We start from the raw sequence: 15938 nt of genomic DNA, 5'->3' as shown, positions 1-15938 counted from the left end.
AGAAGAGAAGAGAAGGAAGAACCAAATCCCTCAGCTTATATAGAGCAAGATCGCCGCCTAGGACGTGTAACCCTCTGGTTGGCGGCCTGCTGTCACCCCAGATGACGCCACGGGAAAGGCAGGGCACAAGGGAATGGAAATCTACCCAGCACATGCGCAGCTGCCTTGTTTGTTTGTTAGAGCACAGGACATCAGCGCCATCTTGTAATGGCGAATGTGATGGCGGCTCCCCACATACATGGGATGGAAGGAGTTCTCTCATGTCTCCTGGATACTGGCTCCTGCCTAAGTTACCACCCCCTCAGCCACCTAAGAGAAGCATGGTTTGCAATGTTATGAGGTCCCATTTGGCAATTCTCGATCTTACAGCACAAGCCATTGCTGTTCTGTTCAGGAATTTTTTTCCCCTGTTCCCATACCTTCAAGGCTTTTCCCCACATTCTCCTCTACAAGTTTCAGTGTCTCTGGTTTTATGTAGAGTTCCTTGATCCATGTAGACTTGACCTTAGTACAAGGAGATAAGAATGGATCAATTCGCATTCTTCTACATGACAACTGCTAGTTGTGCCAGCACCATTTGTTGAAAATGCTGTCTTTTTTCCACTGGATGGTTTTAGCTCCCTTGTCAAAGATCAAATGACCATAGGTCTGTGGGTTCATTTCTGAGTCTTTAATTCTATTCAAAAAATAAATAAAATAAAAATAAAATAAAATATAACTATGTTAACTCAAATTTTCCTTTAAATTACTTGAACTTTTTAGAATCAAAAAACATTATTGGCAAATATTTTTTTAAAAAATTTGCCTAAGTAACAATACTATTTTATTCATCTAATGTTTAAAATAAAGTATCATTTGACATATGAAAAGAGAGCGAGAGAGAGTGAGCAAGAGAGAAAGAGAAAGAGAGAGAGAGAGAGAGAGAGAGAGAGAGAGAGAGAGAGAGAGAGAGAGAGAGAAGCATGGTTAGTAGTCAGGTAGGCAATGTCCCTAGAATCTGACTTTCAGGCTAAACACCTCCCCAGTTACCTAGCAACAGTAATGATAGCAGCATACCATAAAAGGGCTGCTTGGCCCCTCCTCACTCTTGCTCTTTCTCTTACTCCTCTCTCCTCCTCTGCCCTCTCCTCTCACTCTCTTCCTCCCTCTCCAGCCTTTCTTCTCTCTCTCCTTTTCCCCCTTCTCTCCTCTTGGCCATGGGTTCTCTCTCTCTCTCTCTCTCTCTCTCTCTCTCTCTCTCTGTCTCCACATTCTCTCTTTCCCCTTGCCTTTCTATAATAAAGCTCTAAAACCATAGACTATCTCCTGGACTCAAGGCCTGCTGTGCTGTGCAGACTCTTGCCTGTGTGGGAACCTCTCTCCCTAAGCACTCTCTCCCATAGCTCCAGGGCACAGGGTGTTGCCCTGGGACCCCTTGGTTTCAGGGGCTGCCCCTTGTCCATCCCTCATGGAGTGGGGTCAGTGGCTTAGATGCCTACCCAGGGCCAAGTGGAAAGCATCTGGAGGCCCTCCCACGTCCTCTGCCCAGAGCATAGGAGGAACTGAACAGATGTGGGATATTTTCCCTCCCCCTCCTTCCCACAGGACATATCACAAATCAGAGTAGAGAGTGAATTGAAGTTTTCTAGAGAAACATCAAAGCCTCCTGGTTTTCTACAGCTCTGTCACAAGAGGACAAATTGTCTAATTCCATAAAGGGACACACTAACTGTACTAACCGTATCTAAGAATGAGACATGGGTTAGTGTGCTTTCAAATTTTGAAGAAAAATAAAATATGTTTCATAATTAAAGTCTTCTACTTTTACATATGGAAATTTGTCATGAATTTTATGATTTCAAGCTCTCTTTATTTACATCTTTAATGTTAATAATTTTAGACTACTAAGAGAGAAGGAAGAGTTTCTAATAATAAACACTGTGGTACTGAACAGTCTACTGTGTCTCCATGAGCACAAGCATGGTGCAGAAAACAGTGGTTAACAGCTAATCATAATTTATAGCAGTCAAGAGAGTTTATCAGTTACACTTGGTAAGCTTTAAATATTGTTTCCCTGTATTCTTTCTACATGAAAGACTGTAATATGTTCCTGCAGGCCTTGCTTGATTTATTGGGAAAAATAATATGTATCTTGAAAAATGAGGTCTGTGAACATTGATGAAAAATTCTGAAAGAACACAGAAGGAGTGGTTACAGTTGGCTGCGTGAATAATGCATTAGAAATCTGTTCCCACTCAAAAACACGAGTGACGTTTTTCTAACGGAACCCAAATTGCTACTTTCGGGACAGCTTCTCAGTTAGAATTGTCACCATCATTTCTTCTTTGAAAGATAATGAAATAAATTATTTAGAAGCTAAAGTAGATATAAATTTTAACTAATTTTATTATAACTTAGATTTTTAAAGTATCAAAAACATATGACTGAGAATGTATGTTAAAAACTACTTCATGCTCTGTACTTCATTACTTAGTACATTACTTAGAATGTCATTCATATATATACATATATATATATATATATATATGTATATATATATTGCTATTATATAATGTTTGATAGATGAACATCTGGAACTATTCAAATTTGGCTAAAGAAGATGACATATGCTGCAGAAGCAACAGATCTTCTCGGACAGGGTTACTTCTGGCCTTCATCCTCAGCGAGGAGGAGGAGCTGAAACCCAGACCTCTGTGTACCTTCCCAGCCAGAGGAAAGTTGACCTCCAGGGAGTGCTCTGACCCAGGGACTCAGGTGAGAGGTCCATTTTGTATCCTGGGTCTCTCAAAGACCAGTCCATGAAGGAGAACACTCAGGCAGCAGAAGCAACAGAGCTTCTTGGACAAGGTCCCTTCGGGCCTTCATCCTCAGCCAAGAGGTAGAGCTGAGACCAAGATCTCTGTGCACATTTCCATGCAGGAGGAGAGCTTGCCTGCAGAGAGTGTTCTGACCACTGAGACTCAGGAGAGAGTTGGTCTCCCAGGAGTGCTGATAGAGGCTAACAGAATCACAGGAGGAACAAGCTCCAGCCAGAGACAGCTAGAATATCTAACACCAGAGATTACCAGAAATATTATTTTCTTTCTTTCTATTCTCAATTAGCTTCTTCTTATTTTTCTATTTCTTTCAAAAACTCTTAAAATACTTGGACAATTTTGTCTCCTAAAATGGGATGTATGTACATAAATTCTAGTACATAAAGATATTTATTAGCTTATATTTTCAAATCAAAAAGAGCTGAAGAAAATTAACTTTTAAATAATGTGGATATAGGTCCATCGATTTGCCTACACATTTCCTGATAGCATGTTTTTAAAAGCTAGAATGCATACTCATATACAAGTGGTTATTAACTGTAAATTAAGGCTAGCCATGCTAGGGTCCACAGAGCCAGAGAAACTAAGTAACAATAAATACCCAAAGGAGGGATTTATGAATTTTCTTGAGAATGGAAAATAGAATAGACATTTAGAGTAGACAGGGAGAGGGTCTGGATGGTAGGTAGAGTGATCATGTGAGCAGTGAAGAGAGGGACAGAAAACTGGTATCAGGCGCATGTCTGGAAAAAACAAACAAACAAGATACCTAGTGCAATAGAAATTCCCAAGAATCTATGAGGGCAGTCCTAGTTAAAACTGCTGGCAATGGGGGGTGTAGTCCCTGAAATAACCATCTGCTCTAACCCTGCAAAATTTCCAATGGAGTGATTGGAACACCAACACAGTCAAAAAGCATTTAACCTATAATTTGTGGGAATGGACAAATAATGCCTAGTACAACTTGAGACCCATAACATGAGTGGGAGCCCACCTCAGACACTACCTGTAGTATTAAAAACAAGTCTCTAAATGGACAAGAGACTTCTGATACAGAATGATAAAAACAAATCTATAGATTTAGTGCAAGTCCCATCAAAATGCAACACAATTCTTTACAGAATTTAAAAGAGCAACTCTCAAATTCATATGGAAAAACAAAATTTCCATGATAGCTAAAACAATCCTGTACAATAAAGAATTTCAGGAGGTATCATTATACCTGATCTTAAGTTATATTACAAATCAAGAGTAAAGATAACATAACAAAACAAAACAAAAACCCAACAAAAAAACAAACAAACAAACAAACAAAAACTTCATGGTATTAGTATAAAAACAAACAGATTGGTCAATGAAAGTAAATCGAAGACACAGAAATAAATCCATATACTTACTAAAACTCATTTTTGGACAAAGAAATCAAAACCATACAATAGAAAAAAGAAAAGCATCTTCAACAAATGATACTAGTCTAACTATATGTCTGCATGTAGAAGAATGCAAATATATCCATATTTATGACCCTGTATAAAACTCAAGTCCAAGTGATTCAAGAACCTTAACATATTCCCAGATATACTACACCAAATAGAACACATAGTATGGCATATCCTTGAACTCATTATTACAGGAGATGACATCATGAAAAGAATACCAGTGGGTCAGGATCTAAGATCCACAACTGATAAATGAGACCTCATGAAACTGAAAAGTTTCTGTAAAGGACACTGTCAATGGGAAAAAATTAAAAAGGCTACCTGCAGGTTGACAAAAGAAATTCACCAATCCTACATCCAACAGAGGGTTAATACTGAAAATATATAAAGAACTCAAGAAATTAGATCCAATAAACCAAATAACAAAAGTTTAAAAATGGGGTATAGATCTAAATGGAGAATTTTTAACAGAGGGATCTTGAGGGCAGAGAAACATAGAGATATGTTCAATGTCCTTAGTCACCCAGGAAATGCAAATCAAATAACCCTGAGATTCCATCTTATGCCAATGAGAATAAACTCATGTTATGGCCCATGTTGGAGAGGATATGGAGCAAGGTGGACACTCCCTCATTTCTGGGGAGGGAGAAAAGTACAAACTTGCACATTCACTTTAGAAATTCATTTGAAGATAACTCTGAAAAGAGGGAAAAGTTCTATTTCAAGACCAAGCTATAAGACCACTGGGCATTTTCCCAAAAGATGTCACACTGTACCACAGGGATACTTGCTCAACTACTTTCAAACCATAGTTTCATAGCATAGTTTCATAATGAACAATACTGGAAATAATCTAGATGTTCCTCAGTTGAAGACTGGGTAAAGATATTGTGGTACATCTGCACAATGGATTACCACTCAGTTATTAAAAACAAAGATATCATGAATTTTTCAGGAAAATGAATGAACCTAGAAAATATCATCCCGAGGGAGGTAAACTAGTTCAAAAGGACATGCATAGTATATTCTCTTTGATTTCTGGGTATTGGCCATAAAGTACAGGATACCCTTGATTACTCCAGAGACCCAAAGAAGCTAATCAAGAAGGAAGACCCTAGTGAGAATGCTTGTCACTCACTTAGAATGGGGAATAAAATAGTTATAGGAAGTAGTGGGAGGGAGGGAATGGGGAGGGAGAATGGTTGGGGAGGGAACATTGGGATAAGGATCAGGTGTAGGGAGATGTGGGTCAGTGAACTTGCTAGGAGACTTGGTAAAGGTAGAGCGAGTCTGAGTCCCTGGAAACTCCGGGTACATAGCTTAAAGATTAGTTGACTTCTTGTTTCCTGACATAGTCTTGGCCTGGAACATGTGTCACACTTCCCACTAAAGGAAATATAACTTGTTGTCACATATACCTTGGGGCAGTCTTGCCTCAAATGAAAGGGGGTCTGTGGAGCTTGCCAGGACACTAGCTCCCTGCCATGTTGCAAACTTCCCACATAAAGAACATGACCTGTAGTCACATAGGCCCAGAAAGGAGTTCTCTATGCTAAAAAGGTACCTAGAGCCCCTAGGGTTGAATCAATAAGCTTCCCTACCCAGACATTCCTTTCTGCAAAACGTATTTAATCACCAGCCCACCCCGAGAAGTCAGTACACAGCAATTTTTTTCACAAGGAGCAACCAACAAATAGTTTTGGAACTTAGGACTGTCTCTTTCATCTACCACTACTGTGGGGAGCAAGGAGAAGGCCTTCACTTACAGAGCTGTAGAAGGTCTCTCTGCACCTCCAGACAACCACTGCCAAGCTAAAGACAGCCACCTATGAGCAAAGTCAGAGATTCGAGTTCTCTTGCAGACCTTGAGCTAGACTCTCTCCTCAGCCTGTGAGACTCTGATTATGCTCCCAACTCCTCACAACACAGTGACACCTAGATGTCTAGGATTTTAGGTCCTGGCTTTATCAGGGACATGGACATTTGATTTTCTTCCCAACTCCTCTTTGAGACCCTCACCAAATGTGACTAGGTTCCTGGGGGTCAGAGAATACCAGCTTCACCTTTCCCACATCTTAGAATAGGTTATCCCACCTCTACAACATTATGTCTGCACGTCCCTGAATCCCTGCCTTGCAGGCATGGCAGCACTGGGATAAGCACAATTAAACCCCCATGTTTCACCCCCTCAGTGGCCTTGCCCAGCAGCTGGGAGAAACTCATACCCACAGGAAGAGAGAAAAGAGAGGGGCAGAGGACTATTAAAATGAATGAAAATCTGCAGCTTGGTGAGTGTAACATGGGAAAGGGCATCTCTGATATTTTAGAGGCCTGGGTTTGGGAAGGCTCCCAGGATCCAGTGTGGGTAACCTTACCCAAGATGCTTAGCAGGACATACAACCTGAAGTGACTGCCTCCTGTAGCCCGACAAGACCCTCCAGTGGAGGGATAAGTAACTAACCTACCCACGAAACTTTCAACCTAAAATTTGTCCTGCCTAAAAAATGGAAGGACAAAGGTGGAGTACTGACTGAAAAAATGGCCATCCAATAACCAGCACAAGTTTAGAGCCATCACATGGGCAAGCACCAATCCCTGACACTATTAATGATGCTCTGTTATGCTTGCCTAGCTCCATTCAGCAGGTGACTGAAACAGATTTTGGGACCCCTTTTCTCCTACTGGGATGCCTTGTCCAATATTAATATAATTGGGAGAACCTAGTCTTATTATAGTTTGATATGCCATTTTGTTTGTTATCTTGGAAGGCTGCCATTTTCTGAACAGAAATGAAGGAGGAGTATATCTGGGGAGTGATAAGTTGTGGGTGAGAGGCTAGGAGAGGAGGAAGGGAAAACTGGGTATAATATATGAAAGAATAATAAGAAGAAGAAACTTCTAAATGCAGACAATCATATCACAAATTTACTTCCATAATTATACTAAGTATTTGGATCTTGTCTCACAATAGATATATACTTCACTTAAATGTCCTTAATTATCATCCATTAGTTCATTAACAGACAGAAAATGTGTAACTATCTAATCATATAAAAAGTATTTGTTTAAGATGATGACCTTTGCCCAATATGTATTGTTGTCTTTGTCAAAATATAGTGACTTTGAGCATGCAGCCTCATAGTAAAGTATAATATTCTTGTCTATACTTATATTTTCATAGAATTATAGCATTCAAGAATTATTCTTCATGAATATAACAGTAGCTACCTGTATTCTCCCACTAGCTATGCACTAAATGTCTTTATATGTTTAGAATTTAGTTTTCATTATTTAATCCTAAAGGTTAATAGTGATTAAAAAAAAAACTAACCAAATTGTACAGATATTTCTATTTTAATGGTTGTTAATATGCATTGATATCATTAGATTTCTACAATTTCCAGGTGATTATATGAGAGATTAAAGTTCATTTACACACAAAGACTGCAGAAATTAAATAGCTTAACTCCCTGTTTGTCTCATAGTTCTAAAGGAAAGAATAACCAAAGGACTCTATGAAATTTGCTTAATGGATCCCTGGTGAAGTGTCACAGCAGAGTTCATTTTCCATTTTATTTCAACTAGCATAAACTACATTGATGTTTCAGGCAAACATCTAAATAGCTTGGCAGAAGCAAGTCCTATTGGCATAAACTATTCCTGTGTTCTCACAGATGTACTATGGACAATTGATTTGTCCATCTTGTTACAATGTATTTCTACCATGAATAAGCAGCACAACATTTAGCAGAACAATAAGGCTTTGGTTACATAAACTATATTCATTATGTTCTTTCAAGTATATAAGGAATTACTAGCATTTGACATCCATAGAGCTATGCTATGGGAAAGGAAACATTTAAAACATGCCTCTTGCTCACCCATTCATAAATTTTTCATTAATTCAAGCATATTCATTTCCATTGAACTTTTACAAAACAAAAACAAAAACAAAAACCTCTTAATCTATCATGACATTGCTTCAAAGAAAATTAGAAAATATCTTATTCTGAGACAAAGGCAGCTAAGCATGAATGATGAACACAGATTCAAGTTACCCCCAAGTGACATGACCTAATTCATAAGCAGTTTCCTGAACTTATAAATCTATGGTTTGGAAGAAAGTAAGGAAAAAAATCAGTATATTTATTGTTTCCATAACTGGTGACATCACAAAGCAAGCTGTAGGAAGGGAAGTGAATTTTGTCTCTCACAACAGAATCTGAGTCATAAAATAATAGTCAACTGCAAAAAGGTGTAGAGAACTGGTAGCTTCTTAGTTCACAAAGTTAGTGCCGTGGTAATCCCATCTGGTACAAAAGGCAGGGAAGGTTCCAATAGAGTTGTCACTATTGGATCTACCACACTAGAAAGCAAAATCATGTGGATTCTGTTATTCATGGAAGATGGTGGCAGAATCAACAACATCAACAGTAGCAATTAGAGATGGACTTGCTCAAGATGGAACAAAAGTAAGCCAATGGTTGCTGTTCAATTGAGAGCTCTGAATTTTCTCTTGTCAATAATTCACTCTGAGAGTGGGTCTTTTCAGTTCTCCCTTGAAAGATGGTCTGAGGTTTATGTGCTCTAAGTGTTTCTCCACCCAGTAAGGTTACGAACAAAGATGAGCCTTCACAATGCAATCTTGTAAATCTTTCAAGTACTATCTTGCAAGATTTATACCTTTGCTTGGCAGTGGATAGAGGAGTCTAAGGTTAATGACACATTTATAAATGCTTATATAATAATCAATAAACTATTAGGCCAGATACCACAGTTAAGACAAATGGTTATTAATAGATTTAGTATCGTCCAAGGTAATTATTGCTTTCAACAAACTATGTTGGATTCTAGTAATATCCATGATGTTACATCACCTAGTCAGTCAAAAGAATCCTTCACATAGATGCAGCTTCCTCGGAAAAACTCAAAAGCCTCAGAACAGAACAATGAACATTTATTCATTTATTCCTTCACTTTAACAACTGTCCACACTGGCCAGTTTTGTCTATCATTCCTGTGCTATAGTCAAGGGTCTAAGTCTTGTGGATGAGAGAGCGAATACTCATTGAAGTTTCCAGTCTTTCCAGCAGCTGGAACCAATAATTGTCAGTTTATATAGTAAGGTAATAGGAAAATGGATAGTCTACTACAGGAAAGACACTCCAGAGAATGGGAGTGGGCTTCTGAGCTGTGAAGGCCTATTCTCAAAAGCACTGGGTCATGGTGCTCATATTTCCTAGGTCATTTGCAGGGCAAAACTATTCTCTCTAGATTACGATGTGTGTGCATGTATGTATGTATGTACATATGAATGTATGTGTGTGTGTTTTTGCCTTGTGTAGCATTTTTAATCTTCTACTGTCATTTAATTTGTTTCACATATTAATCTTAGTCTCACAATCTCTATTTTCTATTCTGCCACTACATTGTAATTTTCTGTCATTGGAATAAATTAATGAGAACTTAATGCATTTAAGGTGTCATCCATACCTATAAATTTATGCTTAAAATAAAATGATCAAATAGTTAATTATATTTTCAATCTCAGAAAAGTAAAATGTTTATATAACTTTGTGAAACACATGCTTAGTATACAAATTTTCTGAATAATTGATTCCCAAGTTTTAGTAGATTATTTACAGAGAATATTAATGAAGAAATAAGATGTTTATCTCTGTGTTAATTTTTTACACTATTTCTCTCATAAGTATCAGTTAATTCCAAATATGTTCTATTTTTCCTTATTGACTGGGAGAAAAGTTTCATAAATATAGGGTATATATTTGCCTTTTTGTGTCTCATTGCATTTTAATTTGTTTCTCTAGTGAAATTAATATTTATTCAGCCTTTGAAATTTCTTTCTAAAACATAAATTAAATTACATGATTATCAAAATCCTATTTTGGATAAAAGTTTTTAAATAATTTTACTTTTTAAATAGTTTATGCAATATATTTTAAACATATTCTTTCCCCATCATAACTCTGTTGAGATTACTACATTAGTTCTTTCTTTCTCTAAAAAAATTAAAGATAAAAAAGCAAGCCAAAACTAATGAACCAAGCAAAAAGAAACACACATGCACACACACACACACACACACACACACACACACACACCAAACCAAAACATGCACCTAAAATGTGGAGTCAATTGGTCAAAGATTTAGAAACTTGGGATTGTCTTGAACACTGTATATAAGCTATTGGGCTGGGCAATAAACTCGGATCTGCACTCTGGTGCTGGTCTCCTGCTTCAGGTTTCAGATATCACTTGACTCCATTGTCTCTCACACCCCACCCCCTCTACTGTTCTCACAGGCCATGGTGTCTGTGTGGGCTTTGTTACATGTAGCAAGTACATGAGTAGGGCCTGAATAAGTCTGGATGCCAGTGTAGTCTTTGATATGCAACCATGGGTATATGTCAATGGAGAACCATATGTCCCTTTTGCTAGAAGAAAAGAAATGCCTAATTTTGGAGGACAAAGCCAATATCACAATTTCTTGAGATATATTGCCTTTTATCTAGTTACCAGAAAGCCGTATACAGTCCTGCTGGCCTGAGCCAAGACTATCATTTCAGGACACTAACAGTCCCAGGGGGTGGGAGATTGCTGTGCAAGACCTGGCTATACTGGATTTTTATTGTTTGTTTGAGAAAAGTGGAAGAATATGGGAGGTTTGGATTGGGGAAGCACATGAAAGTTGTAGGCAACACTTAATTTGCTACCTTAGTAGGAGTTTAGAAGTCTGTAGTGTTGAGAGCAATGATAACTCTAAGGACACAATTCAAGAGGTTTTAGAGTGAAACATTATTAGAAACTGGGCTAGAGACAATTCTTGTGTAGATGTGGATGGGTTTTGCCCTTGTCCTAAGAATCTGGCTGAGGACGAACTCCAAAGTTTTGATCTAATTTCATTAGACTGTCAGAAAAGAAATCAAAGCAGCTTCATAGTGACTGTGACATGCAGTTTAGAGGTTACCTTGAGGAGGTTAGAGCTTCCTTGTGTGTCACAGAATCAGCCTCTGGACTCTGGACTTGTAAGCTTTATTAAATGCTTTCTTCTGTAAGTTTCTTTTGTTATGGTGTCTCTTCATAGCAGTAGGAAAGTGACTAAAACCTGAGGAGAGCAACTTCTTCTAACAAAGTTGGGTAACATATAAAAGTAAATGCTTTGTACAGTAAAGTTTATCTAGAGCCTAAAAATATTTTTGCAAACATTTTCTTGGCAATGGCCAATCTTCTTTTTTTCAAAAAAATTGTACAGAACAAAAGGTTAAACACAAGGAAAACAAATCATGAGGAAAGAAAAGGCATATCAAAATCTTAATACTGACTTATACATGAAAATGTTAGGGGAACATTTAAAAATAACAATATTCAGGAGAATAAAATAATAAACATTTCAGAGGCTAAAATCTATTTTAAAAATACTACTTATAAGACAGGACATTGTAGCACCTAAAAATTGGTTTAATTGTTAGATTTGAATAAGTAGAAAAAAAAAACTAGTAATTCTAAGTTTGGTCTGAGGCCATAGCCAGGATAGAACACAATAGGGAAAATATTTTAAAATAATCAATTTTTTATCAAGTCCTTTCAAAGGTTAATGATGCCTTTTGTAAATGACTATGATGAAGGAAGCTCTGAAACTACATTTTCAACCTGTGAAAACAAAATACTTCAGAATATTTTAATAAGGATGAGAAAGATAAAACAATACATTCAGAAGAGATTAAGCCTCAAGACTTCAAGTACTACAAGTCATGCAGAAAGAGACATCATGTTCCCATGTCCACCTTGATAAAAGTAAGAAAACAAACAAACAAACAAACAAAAATAAAGCTCATGGAAGAGTCTTTAAATCAACCAGAGATATCAGCGTTACCAAGGTAAATATGATTGAACAATGTTAAGACTGAGGGGAATAAAGTTAATAACAATGGAAATCAACCTCAAATTTTGTCCATTTAAATCTGACAAAAACAATGAGACTTAATTAAAAAAAAAATCCCAGTTACTTTTTCTGAGAAATATTAGGTATGTCAATACAGAGAAAACATGGTAGAAACAGCAAATGAATCATTTAAAACATTCATGATTTAAGTTAATCTGACAGTGAACTGTTTTATTTCTTTCATTGTTATCTTAATATTTAATATTTTGTATTTTTAAATGTTTTAGTGCTTTTTCTTTTCTGAATTTCAAATCTTGTACTCCAACCTCATTCAACCCACCCCTCACATCCACGTATGACACTTGCAAACCTCCTACCCCGAACTGAGAAATCATGATCTTGTTTTGTAAGCTATAATGTGTCACAGCATGTCCCATAGTATAGCCTTTTGTCCATATCTCTGTGCTTGCAGATGTTCATTGCAATGACTCTATATGATATGAAGCCTATGGCTTCTGCTATTCTGTCAAAAGGTAGGGGAGGTGGGGGTCTCTCCTTGGTTAGTGACAACACATAGCAGACATGAGGCAAGAACAGCTCTCCCACACTCATGCCCTTGGGGCCAGCTTACCTGCAGTCCCCTCCTGCAGCGCCAGATCTATGGTGCTGTCAAGCTGAGGGGCAGGGCCAGTTCATCCGAGTGCTACAGCTGGGGAGAAAGGACGGGAAATCTCTCTTTCTGTCATGGCCCAGATCTATGACTCCCACTTGACCCAGGTGGTAAGAGATGATGGGGGAAGAGGGTCTCTTCTTTGTGCACACCACTATATGGGAGAGAAGAGGTGGAAAGGGATCTCTCATATTGTTATCCTAGGGGTTGGCTTACTCTCAACTCCCACATGGGCAGGGTTTACTCTTCAGGTATGACAACTGGTTAGGGGCAGGGGCAATTCCCCTTATCTCATTCAGTGAAGGCCAGCTCTACCAGGATGAGCTCCCAGTTGAGGGGTGGGACCAGTTCTGCACAGACAGCCCTTAGATAATAACATTTCCCCAGGAAGCAGCTCAGATCAGAAATATTTCCCTGCCTCCTCCGTGCCATAGACCCAGACATGGCCACCAGTGGCAGCATAAGCTAGGATCCCAGCATGGATCCAGGTTTCTGAGTTTCTCAGGTAATCTCAGGAATGGTCTCTCGAGTGCTGAAACGGGATCGTGCACTATGGCACGGGACATGCTCTGCCTCCCAAGGACCGCAGGGCACCAGACTGGTGGTCAGCTCAGACTAGCTCTGTGCCCAGCCCCATGGCACAGGTCTGGTGGTCATCTATGGCTCTCTCCTTGCCTGGCCTGCCTAAGTTGCCACCTATGAGGGTTGTCTGTCTTGGGTTCACACCTACTCAGGACCCAAGTTCCCAGGTAGTGTTCTAGTCCTTGTCCTGAAAGCCCATCCTTTCCTGCCTGGTTCAGAAATGATGGGGGTGTCTTAGGAGGCTCTCCCTCTCTGGGCCCTCAGGCACTAGATTAGTGGTGGTCATAAGCTTTCCTTTTTCAGGGAATGTTAGGCTACTAATAATTTAGATGTTCATGGACCAGCATATTGAGTATAGACATAAACTTTCTGCTACCTACCTACATACAGGTGATACACCAGCCACATATGCAATGCTATTAGGAGTATGGAAAATGAGCTCTTTTTAATGCTTGCTATATCAAATGGAATTTCTGTGAACTTCAAATCAAAGTAATTAATATGTATTCAATATGAAGTCAAACTTATTATGTATAAATATATGCTTTTGTTTGTGTGTGTGTGTGTGTGTGTGTGTGTGTGTGAGAGAGAGAGAGAGAGAGAGAGAGAGAGAGAGAGAGAGAGAGAGGAGAGAACACTAGGAATTAGCAAGAGAATCTAGGAGATCAGAATGAAGAATGAGGTTATATTCTAAACAAAGCATAAATGCAGAAAGCTGATCAAAACCTTACCATGTCAACAAAGCATTCCACAATTAGGAGGCACGTCTCACTCTAAGTTGGAAACGAAACAGAGCAAGCCAAACATCACAATCATTTTGCCTGATTCTGTCAATATTTTAAAAGTTGAGAATGAATGTAAGTGATCAAAATGGACAGTAAAATTTTTTGTAGCCAAAAATCAAAACAAATTGAAGAGTATCTAATAAACCATTTTATCATAGCCATTTAATGCATCACAATATAGCATTTAGATTAACAAATTTTGTGGCACATATTTGATAAATGAAGGTTACAGGAATATCAGTAGTAAAAAAAACTAACAAGAGATAACAAGAGTTGTATAATTGTATTCTTATTTTATCTTATTCTTTATTTAAAATTAAGTATATAGTACATCATGCCTCTTCCCTTTATCTTCTTAGCTGCTCCCATGTGCCTCTTATTTTATTTTTTTCAAATCCATGGCCAACTTTTCTTTGTATTGTTTTAAACACATAGAGAAACACACGCAGAAATACACAGAGATACACAGAAACACACACAAGTTTATAATTGTGTAAAAATATAAATGCAACTTACTGATTCAGTCTAGTGTGTTCAGATGTATGTGATTTCAAGACTGGCACCTTAGGATTAATTAAGCATTTATTGCATGCATGTTCCTGAGAAAGACTAATTTTTTTTTCTTTCAGAAGATTTTAGTTTTCTGTAGCTTTTTCTCCAGCGGTGGGGTCTAGTGTGATTTACCACTATCACAGTAATTCTCTTGGTGTAGACCTTGTTTAGGTCATGTTTAGGAAAGTGTATTATTAAGGTTAATAGGTGTAGCTTCCCTGTTATTTATAAAACAGGTGACAGATTTTTCTTTTTTCATTTTCTGGATCGTAGAGTCTTTCAGCCAATTCTTCCAAGTCTTAGGTGCGGATGTTATATTGCAGATGAATGTATTGGAGATGGGCATACAAAGACTTCCCAGCACTGAATTTGTAAAGACAGGGAGGCTATTCCATGGTTCATGCGACTTCTAGAACAAATTATCACTGACCAGTAGTTTAAAATAATATGAATTGTTTTTTAACAGCTCTGAAGTCTAGAGCTTGAGATCCAGAATTGGAGCAGTCGAATCTTCTGGGAGTCTCTGAGGAAGAAGGTGTTCTATTTCTTTCTTGCAGTATTTGGTATTGAACCGTTTGTATTGATTCATTTTCAGACACATTATTTCATTATCTGTACCCGTCTCTCTATTCAGTTTCCCTTTTGTAAAGATAATAGTCCTCATAATTGTGTCATCCTTAATCTAACCTATGCTAATTTTAACAACTAACATGTGAAAAGTCGGTATTTCCAAATGTGTTTTGTTCTGTGGCTCTAGGTAAGTGTGTGTGGATATGAGAGTATTACTGAGCTCTATGTAGACTCTGAAGGATTTTCTCAGGTTACTGCTAACATGTGGTATCTTAATATTTTTGCCAAAATCAAATATTTCTTGAGTTGCAATAAAATATCACTTTTATGTGCAAATTTTGTTTTGACTATTGTTTGAAAACAGAAAAAATATTTACTGATCAACCAAACATACATGTTAACAAAATAAGCAATAAGAACTCCCACACAGTTCCAGAATTATAGTGTTATCAGTTACAACAAGCAAACTGCAAAATCAGCATGTCTACTTTCTTTCTTTTCTTTTCTTTTCTTTTCTTTTCTTTTCTTTTCTTTTCTTTTCTTTTCTTTCTTTCTTTTTTTTTTTTTGTTTGTTTTTTTTGTTTTTGAATACCAGTTGTAGTCCATGGTGATTTGACAGGA

General features: G+C 37.8%; 1 pseudogene; it reads right to left on the bottom strand.

Annotated features, from left to right (window-relative positions):
• Positions 1–13715: 13715 nt before the first annotated feature.
• On the bottom strand, positions 13716–13840 carry LOC115065149 (annotated as a pseudogene).
• Positions 13841–15938: the final 2098 nt, after the last annotated feature.

The sequence above is a fragment of the Mus pahari genome, chromosome 12 (genome assembly GCF_900095145.1).
Source record: "Mus pahari chromosome 12, PAHARI_EIJ_v1.1, whole genome shotgun sequence".
Taxonomy (NCBI): domain Eukaryota; kingdom Metazoa; phylum Chordata; class Mammalia; order Rodentia; family Muridae; genus Mus; species Mus pahari.
This window is presented reverse-complemented; position numbering and strand designations above follow the sequence as displayed.